The sequence below is a fragment of the Lactuca saligna genome, chromosome 4 (genome assembly GCF_052625555.1).
Source record: "Lactuca saligna cultivar CGN05327 chromosome 4, ASM5262555v1, whole genome shotgun sequence".
Classification (NCBI taxonomy): domain Eukaryota; kingdom Viridiplantae; phylum Streptophyta; class Magnoliopsida; order Asterales; family Asteraceae; genus Lactuca; species Lactuca saligna.
Window position 1 is genome coordinate 157199003 of NC_136420.1, and position 14741 is coordinate 157213743.

Sequence of the window (14741 nt, forward strand, 5' to 3'; positions counted from 1 at the left end):
TAATTAATTGGTGTTATGACTCCATAATTTGTCCTCAAGTTATGGAGGACCAAGAGTCTCTTCATTAAATAAATAAATAAAAAGTGTAACCTTAATTAATTCCATAAGTTATAAAATAAAGAAAAGTTAATTCTTTTATTAGTTTAAAGTCTTCCATAACTTGTCCTCAAGTTATGGAACTTGAAGAGTTTTTTGGATTAAAACTACTTTAAACACATAAGTTATGGAATTAATTAGTTTTGAATAGTTTCAAAACTTGCCCTCAAGTTTTGGAATTTGTAAAGTTTTCTCTTATAAATACTTTAATTCCAAGTTAGCCCTTAGAATTTTAAAAGTTTAAAATTCAACCCTTATACTTTATAATATTATAAGTTAATAATATATATGTATAAGAGTAAAGTCGGTCTTACCGCTAGTATGCCTCATTCACGAAGCCGGTCTATAAGGTGGGTATAAGGTTGTTGCCTATAAAATGGCAACTTAATGGGTGTCCACTCTCACCCACCGCTTGCTTGACTGGTGGAGGGTCGTTAGCCGAACGGGTTTGACAGGACTATAATTCTCCCTTCATAAAAAGTATTAATGATAAATACTAAGTAACTAAACTCTTAATAATACCCAATCTTAGTTACTTAGGAAAATGTGAATAAGGTGCTAATCCATGAAATTACACTTTGCACTTTGTTTAAGTCGGTTAGTGGAGTGTGTGTGGTTAACCGGCACACTAACTCGTATTTAACAAGGTAGGCAAAGGGTAACTTAATGTTTATCATAGTATCGATGGAGCGTGTGTGGTTAACCGGCACATCGATTGAGGGGTAAACACTTAAGGGTACCAAGTAATTTGCATGGTTACTTCACACCTTGTTTTGTGATCCTCGGCATCCCAGTCACAAAACCTGAAGGGCACACTCGAGATTGAAACATGCCATTGAACAGTTCAATGAATCTCAAAAGATCTAGGAGTTTCAAATCCAATTAAAACCTAATAATACATTTCGTTTATCTTGGTGGAAATTGGTGAATCGTCATTCACCTACCTTCAAATTGTTTTATAGCTTGGATTACGGCATACCTCTTCTAAGTTATAAAATAGTTTGTTGGGTCCTAGCCTTAATATTTCATATTGGGTGTCATATTAAGGACTTTAGATCAACTATCTTGAATATCTCCCAAAAGATGTCTGGTTTAGACATTTATGATCTTCCCAAATCTCTTGAAACAAGCATTCCTAATGAAGATGATGTCCCATGGATATCATACTTCTTTCTCCTCCTCCAATTATTCTCCCTAACCCACAAGTTCCTGAAAAGTTTAAGATCACTCAAGCCCTAATGGCAAGGCAAGGTCTAGGTGTGATCACATCTTGGAGATGTAGTCACATATTGACAAGCCGGGAGAGTTGGGTGTCAAAGTCTTGAGAAAGTTAGTTTCTCAACTACTTTCTAAGTCACATAGTGAGTTCTTTTGGAACACCTATGAAACAGACTATGACAAGACCCTTAATGATCTTATCTATTTGCTAAGATCAACTTTCTAAAACTTTATGGACATTGACAATGGTGACACTGGAAATACAGAAAAAAAACATTCTCTTCCCAAGGAAAGGGATTGACCATAGTTAACTAGGTTGACCAAATGGTAAAGAGAAAATCTAAGTCTGTGATAGTCCCGTGTACCATTATCAAAGGGTCCATATGTTTATATTGCCAAAGAAAGGGTCATTAGTTTCGAAGCTGCCAAATTTACCTAAGGATGTTAAAGTCAATAAGTTTGACTCTACTTCAGGTAAAGTCCACTATCTAACTCTGCTAAGTTTCTATTCTGAGATTCTTATTACATGATGTGACTGTTGGGTTATGAGCATTCTAACACTCCTAAGTGTACATGCAACCCTAAATACCTTGGATCTATGTTTTCTCTATTATACATGCAAATATGAACATCCAAGGTATTATCCTAATCTAGCATACAAAACTATCAATATAACAAGATAGAATACATACCTCTTTGATGTAGAATGTCTTCATGAAGCTTGAGTGCCTAGTGCCCCAAGTGTGACACCTCAAATGGTTCACACAACACCAAATACACTTGGAATAACTTGAGAGAATTCTACACTTCATGAAATCGTCTAGCCCTTTGTTTCTCTCACTAGTGGCCAATTTTGGTCAAGAATAAGATCATTATATAATGTGACAATTAGGGTAAACTCTAATTGTCATGACTTTCCATTTCCTTAGATCCATGGGTTCAAGTACACCATGGAGCATCCATGGAGCATCATATGGGTTTTGGCCCAACTAGATAATCCATGGAGCATTAGCCCACTATATAAGTATGGATGATTTGTACAATCAACCCATATATTTAATTAGTCTTCTTTTGATCACTTAATTAATCCTAGATTAATTCTTGATCAATACTAATTAAATAATCTTATTATTCTTATTATTAATATACTAGAACTTATAATATATTAATAACCATAAGTGTCTTATTTCTCTCATTATAGTCTATCCAAGTGCATGATGCCATGCAACCCAAATGGACCATGCCGGGTCGAGTCAAGTCTTACCAATTATAGTTATGGACTTAGACAATAATCCAACAGTCTCCCACTTGGATAAGTCTAAAACTATTATTGCGTATGACTTCAGGAACCAACTGGCAATCGTAGCTCTCAAAAGCTTCTGTCGAACTCTGACCTTGTCGATAAACGCTGACCTTTGTCAATGACTTGTCCATTAGATAAGGGATCATATATTCCTCCATTCTAGATATCGTATGGACTAAGACATGGATTATAATCATTCTCTTTATCCATTTGTTGTTTCCCGATTTCTGATTTATGACGACTGACTAATTGAACAAATCAAATCAGTCCTGGCCCGGCCGAGCACTTCCATTTGTCATCATCAAATCATCGAGGGGCCCACATATATCGCTTTTATCCCGAATGTAAAAGGAATGGATAAACTTCGACTCATATGGCTTGTTCTACTACTTGTTGAATCATACACAAAGGCACGTTTTATAACATTGAGTTACCAATGCGTTTTCATGCAATCAATGTACTATCAACTCATAGTAACAACTCATATCTCTAGGTTTGAAGAATATAAGATATTATCGTCTCATTGTCACTCGTGATAAATTCCATGAAGTGATTCCAATGAGCGCGGGTTGAATCCAATACTCAGAACTTATGAGCACTCATGAGTGTTGTAACCCTTTGTCTAACACCTTAGACCTCTACAACCCAACCCATGACAGTCTTAATTCATATCTACTTCCAACATATGACCGACTGTGGATGGTTTGAATAACTTAGTCATTCCGGAAGAATAACCTAGTTTATTCGGGAAGTCAAAACATGCAAAGTGAAACACAATAATAATTGAATCCAATATGGTATCAAAACCTATGAACATAAATAAAACACCTTTTATTTATCACCATATGATTACACATTATTCATTATATCTGTTTCAGCTATCAACTTTATTCTTGAATTTAAAAACAATAGTTGTCCCATGCTCCAAGCATGTACACTATGTTTTTCTAAACACTAGTCATGCCACACACCAAGTATGCATACTATGTTTTTCTATGATCTTAACTTTGTGAACTAGATCAATTGAACATAACTTCAATGATTCTCTTTTCACACTCCCAAATCTTTACTGCAAATGCAAGAATTCCAAATTCATGCCATTTACTGAAATTTGTTAGATTCTAAACTTATATGCATTGATCCTCTTGTAACGATTATGCACAAATTCACAAGGACTTGGCAACAATCATTACAGAGTATTCCAAAGGAGATCAACTCCTTGGAAACATCCTTCTTGCATTAAGTTTCCCAATCTTAAACATATTGAAAATTCTTACTTTGAAACACTTCCAGATTCCATTTTGACTATCACTTCTGAACAAGAGTTGCCTCCTTACAGATTATGTCAATATGGTCCTTCCAAAATTATCACTATACTTCCAACTGTCCTTGAGCAACCAATCTTTCGTAAACCTTAGATTGTCCTCGAATATTGTTTAATCCTTTTAGTCATATTCAGTTCGAAACCTTTTCCCTTCTTAATGCCCCAAGCATTTGGAAACTTTTAGAACGGATAACTATAGCACATGTAATCGATCCTATATCCGAAGCATATGGGACATGATTCATGATGTCTCACATAAAGACTAAACCAGTCTTTTGCTATAACATTTCCATTTCTATTTGCCAAGTTCTCATAATTCAGATTATGAAAAGGGATGCCATAATCATAATCGAATTTTAGAACGCAAAAAATGGACCCATATATAGAATTTCCTTATGTTGAGACATTTCAACATGAAATTCATATATATCCTTGACTAAATGATTAAAACCTCACGATCTAAGCTTATAGATTTTAGATGAAGTATAATTTCCTCTCCCTTAATTATAGCAAAACAACTCTTTCCCAGTTGAAACGTTTGTTTTCTATAATTAACATTGCTAACTTGCAATACTTATCATAATTATCATTCTCCCACTAACATGATGATTATTAGCATAACACTTATGCTCCCACTAGCTTTGACATTTACTCAGAAAGCTCGACTTCTAGAAATCAATACTTTATTGACTTTCTTACCAAAGTTCAGATTTCTGATACTAGATTGTTTTGATAAGACTTTATCAAAAACATACACCTTCCCTTAGATAGCACACTTATGTGTCTAAACAATTATGAAGAGGGATGTCGTAATCATAATGCTTAGACCTTTTTGCAACTTCTCACAAGTCCAGGTTAGTGTGCCGGTAAACCACACACGCTCCACTAACGACTTTGAGAATGCAAATATCACAATTGCTATCTAGCTAAAATCTACTTAGTGAAAGTGTTTCCTCACCATCATTTTCATGAATCAGAGAGAAACCTTATGACACTTAGATTTAATGGTGTATGAGTTCTTATCCATGTGAATTGTCAAAACCATAGTCACAAGACAAGGATAATGACAAATCCAAACCATATGGATTGAACTCAATCTTAATTTCTTGCCACCTGGCAGCTCAAGGGCCTGCCATTGCTTCCAAGTTGTTGTGCAACACATTGAGAAATCAAAGAACTCATATGCAAAGCCAACTTTAACTAGAATGGGCACAGAATATGTCAACACGATAGGTTATAAACCTCAAGTTGTGTGCTAGTGAGGAACTTCAGGTTTCATTCTCTATTAGTTCTTGAGACTTTCAAGACCTTTAAGACTCCCACTGTCCTCTTGACATATAAGACTTCCTTGTCAAACATCCAAGAGATAGTGTGGATTCTAATCGAGACAAACACTTCACACATTTGGCCTAAGTTGGTCTTTGTTTGATCCAAAACATCACAACTTACCAATTTCAAATGTACAAGAGTAGGAAACTTTTACTCTTCCATTTGACAAGTGTTTTAAACCTTCTTTAAGACATGTCACTCAAATTACAATCTTGGAGTATGACTCTAAGACTTGTATTGGAACGAAGTATGACTCATCTTCTTGATTTAACCATTTCAACAATTCAAGATCCCTTCTTCTTAGTCATAAGAATGCACTAAGACTTCCTTAGAGAACTAATTTTGATATGGTTTCTTAATCATTAAGAAGATCACAAAGCTGATACTTAAGTACTCTCCCATCTTTTCAGATTTGAGAAACTTTTATCCTTCTGCCTAATTTGATTCTTCTTATTCGCTCTACCATACATTGGAACCTTTTCCAATGTCTCAGAGTTACACTTAAGCTTGTAAGTATAATCATATTTACTAAGATTTAGTAAACTATGACAAATAGCCTTATATCTTTTGTGGTGGACTTAATCAGTGCACATGACTATGTACTCGATCCCTTAGTCCATTACTTAACTCACACATCCATGTGAACAAGTAATTAGTCTTAATTTTTCCAATACTTGAAAGTTCTCATTCATCATGCTATACCACTTGCATAATCCCAAGTCCCGGTCCAATTGAGACTTTGGGTGATGAGAATCTTTCCTTATTTGGTAAATTTAGACATTACCACAAATGAAGGAATCAATTTCATATTTCCACTCTTGCTATTAATGGAATCATATAAGCAACAATTTTTCCTCAAATGCCATTGTAAGGATATTTTAAAATAAATAAAATCAAAAAAAAATTCTTTTTATTTTAAAACTATGTGGAAAAACTTATCCTTACAATCCGTATGAAAACTTGTTGTTATCTATTCCTAAGCAATACCTCATAACTCCTAAGAAGTAGCTCAACAATCCGATCTTCAAACTACGCGATAGAAATCCATCTATGCGATCAGATTCAACATATTCTTTCTTTAAGTTCCTTTACTTTTTCTTTGATTCTTAAAACATTACCATGTGACCCAGTCACATCATGTATAAGGAATCTCAGAATAGAAACTTAACAGAGTTAGATAGTAGACTTTACCTGAAGTAGAGTCAAACTTATTGACTTTAACATCCTTAGGTAAATTTGGCAGCTTCGCAACTAATGGCCCTTTCTTTGGCAATATAAACATATAGACCCTTTGATAATGGTACACAGGACTATCACAGACTTTAGCTTTTCTCTTGACCATTTAATCAACCTAGTTGACTATGGCCGATCCCTTTCCATTGGGAAGAGAATGCTTTTCTGGATTTCCTGTGTCACTATTGTCAATGTCCATCAAGTTTTAAGGAAGTTGATCTTAGCAAATAGATAAGATCATTAAGGGTCTTGTCATAGTCTGTTTCATAGGTGTTCCAAAAGAAGTCACTATGTGACTTAGAAAGTAGTTGAACCACCAACTTTCTCAGGACTTTGACACCCAACTCTCCCAGCTTGTCAATATGTGACTACATCTCCAAGATGTGATCACACCTAGACCTTGCCTTGCCAATAAGGCTTGAGTGACCTTAAACTTTTCAAGAACTTGTGGGGTAGGGAGAATAAATGGAGGAAGAGAAAGAAGTATGATATCCATGGGACATCATCTTCATTAGGAAAGCTTTGTTTCAAGAGATTTGGGAAGATCATAAATGTCTAAACCAGACATGTTTTCGGAGATATTCAAGATAGTTGATTTAAAGTCCTTAATATGACACCCAATATGAAATATTAAGGCTAGGACCCAACAAACTATTTTATAACTTAGAAGAGGTATGTCGTAATCCGAGCTATAAAACAATTTGAAGGTAGGTGAATGACGATTCACCAATTTCCACCAAGATAAACGAAATGTATTATTAGGTTTTAATTGGTTTTTGAAACTCCTAGATCTTTTGAGATTCATTGAACTGTTCAATGGCATGTTTCAATCTCGAGTGTGCCCTTCAGGTTTTGTGACTGGGATGCCGAGGATCACAAAACAAGGTGTGAAGTAACCATGCAAATTACTTGGTACCCTTAATAAATTACCCCTCAATCGATGTGTCGGTTAACCACACACGCTCCATCGATACTATGATAAATATTAAGTCACCCTTTACCTACCTTGTTAAGTCCAAGTTAGTGTGCCGGTTAACCACACACGCTCCACTAACGACTTAGACAAAGTGTAAAGTGTAATTTCATGGATTAGCACCTTATTCACATTTTCCTAAGTAACTAAGATTGGGTATTATTAAGAGTTTAGTTACTTAGTATTTATCATTAATACTTTTAATGAAGGGAGAATTATAGTCCTGTCAAACCCGTTCGGCTAACGACCCTCCACCAGTCAAGCAAGCGGTGGGTGAGAGTGGACACCCATTAAGCTGCCATTTTATAGGCAACAACCTTATACCCACCTTATAGACCGGCTTCGTGAATGAGGCGTACTAGCGGTAAGACCGACTTTACTCTTATACATATATATATTTATTATTAACTTATAATATTTTAAAGTATAAGGGTTGAATTTTAAATTTTAAAATTCTAAGGGCTAACTTGGAATTAAAGTATTCATATGAGAAAACTTTACAAATTCCAAAACTTAAGGGCAAGTTTTGAAACTATTCAAAACTAATTAATTCCATAACTTATGTGTGTAAAGTAGTTTTAATCCAAAAACTCTTCAAGTTCCATAACTTGAGGACAAGTTATGGAAGACTTTAAACTAATAAAAGAATTAACTTTTCTTTATTTTATAACTTATGGAATTAATTAAGGTTACATTATATTTTTTTTTTATTTATTTAATGAAGAGACTCTTGGTCCTCCATAACTTGAGGATAAATTATGGAGTCATAACTCCAATTAATTAGAACTAGACTTTTCATTTTGTAACCTTTGCCAAATTTTATGAGTTTTATGAAACTTAAATGTGACTTTTCATATAACTTGAGGACAAGTTACAAAAACACATTTTAGAATCAACTCTTAGATTAATTTGGATTGAAAACAACTTTTTCACTCAACTTTTCTATTAATCTAAGCAACTCATAAGAACAAGATAATTCAAATCAAACTTTTTCATGTAATTAGTCTAACCTTTAAACTAATACAAAACATGAATCTATTGACAATTATCTTTGAAATTGGATTAGCATGAACATTACCACATCAAAAACAAGTTTATAAGTTCAAAAACCTCTTAGGGTAATGTTCCAAGTCCAATTCCAGCCAAAAGGATCGAATTTTTGCTGTCTGGGGGTCCAACTCATTGACTGCGCTAACCAACTCCGCGAGTTGGATGCTTTTTGCCTTGGATTCATCGAGTCACTTCATGGACTCAGCGAGTCTGCTGGGTAGACAGCAACAAAACTCGATTTTTCAGCTTCTATTGCAAGTATAACAAGAAAACAAGCCTAGGCTCTGATACCACTGTTGGGTTATGAGCATTCTAACACTCCTAAGTGTACATGCAACCCTAAATACCTTGGATCTATGTTTTCTCTATTATACATGCAAATATGAACATCCAAGTTATTATCCTAATCTAGCATACAAAACTATCAATATAACAAGATAGAATACATACCTCTTTGATGTAGAATGTCTTCATGAAGCTTGAGTGCCTAGTGCCCCAAGTGTGACACCTCAAATGGTTCACACAACACCAAATACACTTGGAATAACTTGAGAGAATTCTACACTTCATGAAATCGGCTAGCCCTTTGTTTCTCTCACTAGTGGCCGATTTTGGTCAAGAATAAGATCTTTATATAGTGTTACAATTAGGGTAAACTCTAATTGTCATGACTTTCCATTTCCTTGGATCCATGGGTTCAAGTACACCATGGAGCATCCATGGAGCATCATAAGGGTTTTGGCCCAACTAGATAATCCATGGAGCATTAGCCCACTATATAAGTATGGATGATTTGTACAATCAACCCATATATTTAATTAGTCTTCTTTTGATCACTTAATTAATCCTAGATTAATTCTTGATCAATACTAATTAAATAATCTTATTATTCTTATTATTAATATACTAGAACTTATAATATATTAATAACCATAAGTGTCTTATTTCTCTCATTATAGTCTATCCAAGTGCATGATGCTATGCAACCCAAATGGACCATGTCGGGTCGGGTCAAGTCTTACCAATTATAGTTATGGACTTAGACAATAATCCAACAGTGACTGGGTCACATGTTGATGTTTTAAGAATCAAAGAAAAAGTGAAGGAACTTAAAGAAAGAATATGCTAAATCTGATCGCATAGATGGATTTCTATCGCATAGTTTGAAGATCAGATTCTTGAGCTACTTCTTAGGAGTTATGAAGTATTGCTTAGGAATAGATAACAACAAGTTTTCATATGGATTGTAAGGATAAGTTTTTCAGCATAGTTTTAAAATAAAAGAAAATTTTTTGATTTTATTTATTTTAAAATATCCTTACAATGGCATTTGAGGAAAAATTGTTGCTTATATGATTCCATTAATAGCAAGAGTGGAAATATGTAATTGATTCTTTCATTTGTGGTAATGTCTAAATTTACCAAATAAGGAAAGATTCTCATCACCCAAGTTTCAATTGGACCGGGACTTGGAATCATGCAAGTTGTATAGCATGATGGATGAGAACTTTCAAGTATTGGAAAACTAAGACTAATTACTTATTCACATGGATGTGCGAGTCAAGTAATGGACTAAGGGATCGAGTACATAGTCATGTCCACTGATTAAGTCCACCACAAAAGATATAAGGCTATTCGTCATAGTTTACTAAAGCTCAGTAAATATGATTATACTTACAAGCTTAAGTGTAACTCTGAGACATTGGAAAAGGTTCCAATGCATGGCAGAGCGGATAAGAAGAATCAAATTAGGCAGAAGGATAAAAGTTTCTCAAATCTGAAAAGATGGGAGAGTACTTTAGTTTCAGTTTTTGTGATCATCTTAATGATTAAGAAACCATAGCACAATTAGTTCTCTAAGGAAATCTTAGTGCATTCTTATGACTAAGAATAGGAACTTGAATTGTTGAAATGGTTAAATCAAGAAGATGAGTCATACTTCGTTCCAATACAAGTCATAGAGTCATACTCCAAGATTGTAATTTGAGTGACATGTCTTTAAGAAGGTTTAAAACACGTGTCAAATGTAAGAGTAAAAGGTTTCTACTCTTGTACATTTGAAATTGGTAAGTTGTGATGTTTTGGATAAAACAAAGACCAACTTCGGCCAATTGTGTGAAGTGTTTGTCTTGGTTAGAATCCACACTATCTCTTGGATGTTTGACAAGGGAGTCTTATAGGTCAAGAGGACAGTGGGAGTCTTAAAGGTCTTGAAATTCTCAAGAACTAATCAAGAATAGAACCTAAAGTTCTTCACTAGCACACGACTTAAGGTTTATATCCTATCGTGTTGACATATTCTGTGCCCATTCCAATCAAAGTTGGCTTTGCATATGAGTTCTTAGAGTTCTCAATTGGTTACACAACAACTTGGAAGCAATGGCAGGCCCTTGAGCTACCAGGTGGCAAGAAGTTAAGATTGATTTCAGTCCATATGAGTTTGTATTTGTCATTATCCTTGTCTTGTGACTATGGTTTTGATAATTCACATGGATAAGAACACATACATCATTAAATCTAAGTGTCATAAGGTTTCTCTCTGATTCATGAAAATGATGGTGAGAAAACACTTTCACTAAGTAGATTTTAGTTAGATAGCAGTTGTGATATTTGCATTCTCAAAGTCGTTAGTGGAGCGTGTGTGGTTTACCGGCACACTAACCTGGACTTGTGAGAAGTGGCAAAAAGGTCTAACCATTATGATTACGGCATCCCTCTTCATAATTGTTTAGACACACAAGTGTGCTATCTAAGGGAAGGTGTATGATTTTGATAAAGTTCTATCAAAACAATCTAGTATTAGAAATCTGAACTTTGGTAAGAAAGTCAGTTGATTTCTGAGTACATGTCAAAGCTAGTGGGAGCATAATTGTTATGCTAATAATCATCATGTTAGTGGGAGCATGATAATTATGATAAGTATTGCAAGTTAGCAATGTTAATTATAGAAAACAAAAGGTTTCAATTGGGAAAGAGTTGTTTTGCTATAATTAAGGGAGAGGAAATTATACTTCATCTCAAATCTATAAGCTTAGATCGTGAGGTGTTAATCATTTAGTCAAGGATATATATATATATATGAATTTCATGCTGGAATGGCTCAACATAAGGAAATTTTGTATATGAGTCCATTATTTGCGTTCTAAAATTCGATTATGATTACGGCATCCCTTTTCATAATCTGAATTATGAGAACTTGGCAAATAGAAATGGAAATATTATAGCAAAAGACTGGTTTAGTCTTTATGTGAGACATCATGAATCGTGTCCCATATGCTTCGGATATAGGATCGATTACATGTGCTATATTCATCCTTTCTAAAATTTTCCAAATGCATGGGGCATTAAGAAGGGAAAAGGTTTAGAACTGGATATGACTAAAAGGATTAAACAATTGTCGAGGACAATCTAAGGTTTACCAAAGATTGGTTGCTCAAGGACAGTTGGAAGTATAGTGATAATTCTGGAAGGACCATATTGACATAATCTGTAAGGAGGCAACTCTTGTTCAGAAGTGATAGTCAAAATGGAATCTGGAAATGTTTCAAGGTTAGAATTTTCAATCTGTTTAAGATTAGGAATATTAATGCAAGAAGGATGTTTCCAAGGAGTTGATCTCCTTTGGAATACTCTGTAATGATTGTTGCCAAGTCTTTGTGAATTTGTGCATAATCGTTACAAGAGTATCAATGCATATAAGTTTAGAATCTAACAGATTTCGGTAAATGACATGAATTTGGAATTCTTGCATTTGCAGTAAGGATTTGGGAGTGTGAAAAGAGAATCATTGAAGTTATGTTCAATTGATCTAGTTCACAAAGTAAAGATCATAGACAAACATAGTATGCATACTTCGTGTGTGTCATGACTAGTGTTTAGAAAAACATAGTGTACATGCTTGGAGCATGGGACAACTATTGTTTTAAATTCAAGAATAAAGTTGATAGCTGAAACAGTATACAATGAATAATGTGTAATCATATGGTGATAAATAAAAAGTGTTTTATTTATGTTCATAGGTTTTGATACCATATTGGATTCAATTATTATTGTGTTTCACTTTGCATGTTTTGACTTCCCGAATAAACTAGGTTATTCTTCCGGAATGACTAAGTTATTCAAACCATCCACAGTCGGTCATATGTTGGAAGTAGATATGAATTAAGACTGTCATGGGTTGGCTTGTAGAGGTCTAAGGTGTTGGACAAAGGGATACAACACTCATGAGTGCTCAGTTCTGAGTATTGGATTCAACCCGCGCTCATTGGAATTACTTCATGGATTTTATCACGAGTGATCATGAGACGATAATATCTTATATTCTTCAAACCTAGAGATATGAGTTGTTACTATGAGTTAATAGTACATTGATTGCACGAAACCGCATTTGGTAACTCGGTGCTATGAGCACTCATGAGTGTTGTAACCCTTTGTCTAACACCTTAGACCTCTACAACCCAACCCATGACAGTCTTAATTCATATCTACTTCCAACATATGACCGACTGTGGATGGTTTGAATAACTTAGTCATTCCGGAAGAATAACCTAGTTTATTCGGGAAGTCAAAACATGCAAAGTGAAACACAATAATAATTGAATCCAATATGGTATCAAAACCTATGAACATAAATAAAACACCTTTTATTTATCACCATATGATTACACATTATTCATTATATCTGTTTCAGCTATCAACTTTATTCTTGAATTTAAAAACAATAGTTGTCCCATGCTCCAAGCATGTACACTATGTTTTTCTAAACACTAGTCATGCCACACACCAAGTATGCATACTATGTTTTTCTATGATCTTAACTTTGTGAACTAGATCAATTGAACATAACTTCAATGATTCTCTTTTCACACTCCCAAATCTTTACTGCAAATGCAAGAATTCCAAATTCATGCCATTTACTGAAATTTGTTAGATTCTAAACTTATATGCATTGATCCTCTTGTAACGATTATGCACAAATTCACAAGGACTTGGCAACAATCATTACAGAGTATTCCAAAGGAGATCAACTCCTTGGAAACATCCTTCTTGCATTAAGTTTCCCAATCTTAAACATATTGAAAATTCTTACTTTGAAACACTTCCAGATTCCATTTTGACTATCACTTCTGAACAAGAGTTGCCTCCTTACAGATTATGTCAATATGGTCCTTCCAAAATTATCACTATACTTCCAACTGTCCTTGAGCAACCAATCTTTCGTAAACCTTAGATTGTCCTCGAATATTGTTTAATCCTTTTAGTCATATTCAGTTCGAAACCTTTTCCCTTCTTAATGCCCCAAGCATTTGGAAACTTTTAGAACGGATAACTATAGCACATGTAATCGATCCTATATCCGAAGCATATGGGACATGATTCATGATGTCTCACATAAAGACTAAACCAGTCTTTTGCTATAACATTTCCATTTCTATTTGCCAAGTTCTCATAATTCAGATTATGAAAAGGGATGCCATAATCATAATCGAATTTTAGAACGCAAAAAATGGACCCATATATAGAATTTCCTTATGTTGAGACATTTCAACATGAAATTCATATATATCCTTGACTAAATGATTAAAACCTCACGATCTAAGCTTATAGATTTTAGATGAAGTATAATTTCCTCTCCCTTAATTATAGCAAAACAACTCTTTCCCAGTTGAAACGTTTGTTTTCTATAATTAACATTGCTAACTTGCAATACTTATCATAATTATCATTCTCCCACTAACATGATGATTATTAGCATAACACTTATGCTCCCACTAGCTTTGACATTTACTCAGAAAGCTCGACTTCTAGAAATCAATACTTTATTGACTTTCTTACCAAAGTTCAGATTTCTGATACTAGATTGTTTTGATAAGACTTTATCAAAAACATACACCTTCCCTTAGATAGCACACTTATGTGTCTAAACAATTATGAAGAGGGATGTCGTAATCATAATGCTTAGACCTTTTTGCAACTTCTCACAAGTCCAGGTTAGTGTGCCGGTAAACCACACACGCTCCACTAACGACTTTGAGAATGCAAATATCACAATTGCTATCTAGCTAAAATCTACTTAGTGAAAGTGTTTCCTCACCATCATTTTCATGAATCAGAGAGAAACCTTATGACACTTAGATTTAATGGTGTATGAGTTCTTATCCATGTGAATTGTCAAAACCATAGTCACAAGACAAGGATAATGACAAATCCAAACC